We start from the raw sequence: 3,727 nt of genomic DNA on the forward strand, positions 1-3,727 counted from the left end.
TGAAAGCCAACAAGTCACCTGGGCATGATGGTATTTCGATAAATGTGCTGCGCAGAAATTTTGACCACATTAAAGCTGTTCTTCTTTCCATTTTAAGCCATATCATTGAGAGTGGCATCATTCCCATACAGTTGAAGAAGGCAATAGTTTTTCCTTTGTTTAAGTCAGGTTCTCGAAATAAAATTGAAAACTATAGACCTATCTCTGTTCTCTCTTGTATAGTTCAGATATTAGAGAAACACATTTTAAATGTTATGACCAGTTTTTTATCGACTCATGATGTTTTTTCTCCATCTCAGTATGGGTTTATTGGAGGCCGAGGTACTCAAACTTTGCTCGAGGACTTTTCTGATTTATTAAACTATACTTTCGATCGTAACCAGATTGCATGTGCATTATTTCTTGATGTCAGTAAAGCTTTCGATAGCGTGTGTCATACCCTCCTGCTCACCAAACTACAAAGACTAGGTTTTCGGGACAACTTTCTGCGTCTACTTGAAAACTTCTTACTTGACAGAACTCAGGTTGTTCGGATTGGTAAATTTTCAAGTAATGCTTCTTTTATTAGGTCAGGTGTACCACAAGGGTCTATACTGAGTCCTCTGCTGTTTAACTTGTATGTTAACGACCTCGCCTATTCTGTATCGTCTTCAATATTTCAGTACGCCGATGACACGGTTCTTGTTTCTTATGCTTCTCGTCATTCTGACGCCATAAAGTCGCTTCAAGTTTCTGCAATGGAAACTATGAATTGGTTTACGGCCAATTCCATTGATGTTAATACCAAAAAAACACAGCTGATTTGCTTTCACAATCCATTGAAAAAAGTTGACTTAACGCAATCTTTATTTTTACACTCAGCGGCCTGCTCTTCTTGTAGTTGTATTCCTGTAAAGTATGTGTCCACTGTGAGGTATTTAGGTTTGCATTTCGATAGCGACCTTTCTTGGAATTCCTACTTTGCTTATGTATGTAAAAAAATTCGTGCTGTATCATCTTTGTTGTACAAATTAAGAACATTTATTCCATTTTCGCTGCGAAAAGTCATTGTACATTCCCTTTGTTATAGTGTGCTTAGGTACGGTATTACAGTATATGGTCACTGTTCTTTACGTTGGATAGAACGAGTCAATTCCATTTTGCGTTTTTTGCTGCGTACCATTGCATATGACTTGTGTATGGAGAAAGATGACAATGTATTCAAAACCTTGATGTTGCCCGATTTTACCTCGCTCCTAAATGAAACCGTTATCTTAAAACATTTTTTGATTAATACATTCAAAACGTGTTACACTCCTGCTCGGTCCCTGAGACCGAAGCAACGTTACGCAATTCCTCGTTGTTCCACAAGGTACGGAAAAAGAACACGCCGTTATTATGTGCCAGCTATATTTAACACTTTGCCATCTGACTTTTTTGCGCATGCCTCGAAATATAAACTGAAAAAGGCTTTAAGGCGCATGCGCTAGTGCTTTGCAGAGATTTCGGGAATACCGAATGGTTATCTGTTCTTGGTTGGTACTGCGTACTGTAACATATATAATTTTTTTTTAACGCTTGTCGCCTGCCAGGCTCTGCCTGACAAGCCCGTTGCGGCTTAGGTAGGCCTGATTATGTACATGACTTCTGTTTGACTAATAAATATTATTATTATTAAATATTATTATTATTACTTGATATTCCTGGTCATCGGCAAAAATCCTGTTTCCGTGGCCGGAAAGGGGCGCATTAACCGCTCCCGAGGAGCCCTGCATTCTGAGTCCGTTCACGGTGGTGGCCGGAAGCAGAATCACAACTAGGCTACAAGCGGGCGATGTCATTGATGGAAATATAAGCTATATATTGTACAATAAGTTTGCACTTTTATTTAGTTTTGGCATTTCAAGCAGCTTAGGTGACCATTTGTTGTATTGCGCTCGTGCAGTGAGCGTCCCCCGAGTTTCCACAATAGCTCACGTCTAGCAATTGCATTTCGTAGACGGAAAAGCGTTCGCAGATGCGTAGTCGTGCTGCTGACCGCTGTGCTTGTTCTCCCAGCGCAAAAAAGTGCTTCCCGCACCCTAGTTTTACGCTGTACGGTAAAAATATCAGTTGATTTTATTTCCTTAGTACCTATATTGACTTCGCTGACTCTTCTCCCCCTTCAAGAGGCCTTATATTTTCCTACTGGCGTACCAGTCAGCGAAGCGTAGCATGTGCGCTTGTGAAGCGCTTGTGTGAAGCGACCTTGACTTGGAGCTAGATAAAGTGTACAAACTAAAGTAAAGAAAGGCACATTCTTCCATTCCCAAACGTGTTGTGGCTTAGTTTCAACTGATCGAGCGAATTTGCACGACCCGTCGGCGGCCGGCGGACTAAACGCTGGGCCGACTGACTCGGTCGCGGAAGGTCGGCGAGCCGTGCAGTAGCGCAGCCAATTGCCAGCTCCTCTCCTGCTTACGTCACACGAAAACGCCACAGAAAATGGGCGAGCGTAAAGAGAGGAGGACAGCATTTTCGAATTGATTTTTCTACTAAATAAATTCGCGTAAACGCGCTCAGAGTGGTCGAAACGGGGCCTAGGGACTCCGTACTACAATTGGCGCTCGTAATCCCGAATTGTTTTCAAATCACTTCAGTGTCCCTTTAAGACAAATATGTCACGTAACTTCCGCCAGTACAATCTCCGTTCAACCACCTCGCATTCGGTGCCTGTGGTACGGACACAAGGTAATGGTAGTCGCGCCTTCGCGAATGGGTTACGTAAACTAGTTGCATGTAAAAGCTTGCGTGCAGCCCCTTCGCGCAAAAGCTGGGTGTCGGAGGGATCACAAAAGTTTGCATTTGCATTAGGTAACTGGAACTCCTTTATAAACAACGCAAATAGAAATAGAGCGAGCACAGTTTTTTTCAAGAAAGTTCTTATAGCACGAAAAAGTTGAAGAAGACGTATATAAAACTCACAAGACAAAGTCTTTATCTGTTTATTGCAACTGAAAAAAGTGTGTTGGTGCGGGCTTGTTGGTACATGACTGAATATAGAAAAACAGCGCTAAAACGGGACAAAAGAACGTGACAAGGACGTGACAAGACTCAGCGCCCAGTCTTGCCACGTTCTTTTGTCCCGTTTTAGCGCTGTTTTTCTATATTCTGTTTATTGCGAATACCGACCACGTAATTATGTAACGCAATTTCGCGCAGGCTCAAATGAGCTGGGAACCTGCGAATACCAACCATATCGTACAATGAACCCCCTCCTCCCCTACTCCAGAGAATATTTTCACACAAAACCGGACAAGAGCACTCAAAGCAATTAACTAGGCAGCGCCCGTTCTGGGCATTAATGCAAGTATCCCTCACGCATCTTTGATTTCATTATAAAATTCTTCTAAAAGCCCCAGTGCTGCATGGCACCTGCTTCGCCCGTGAATTTTGGCCTCAATGACGTGCACAACCGAACTACAGGCACAGCATTGCGGGGCAAAACTTTATCATCTTTGTTTTACGCTGAGAACATGATCCCTCAAAGGGTCGTTGATGGAACATCCAGTCTCCAATACAGTACTTGCTACACGTCAAAGGTACGTCATGCACAGCCCCTGTCATGACAGAAATTCTGAGATAGGGTAGCACTAAATTGAAACAGCGGCTTGACCCCTGCTGGTGTAGAGCTGGCTATACGCCTCGAGATTCGCGATCGCTGCGCCGCCTGCCGCCGCTTCTCCGCGTCGTTAGCGGGATTAGCGCT

The sequence above is a fragment of the Haemaphysalis longicornis genome, unplaced genomic scaffold, assembly GCF_048455015.1.
Source record: "Haemaphysalis longicornis isolate Haplotype H1 unplaced genomic scaffold, Haemaphysalis longicornis Haplotype H1 scaffold_227, whole genome shotgun sequence".
Taxonomy (NCBI): Eukaryota; Metazoa; Arthropoda; class Arachnida; order Ixodida; family Ixodidae; genus Haemaphysalis; species Haemaphysalis longicornis.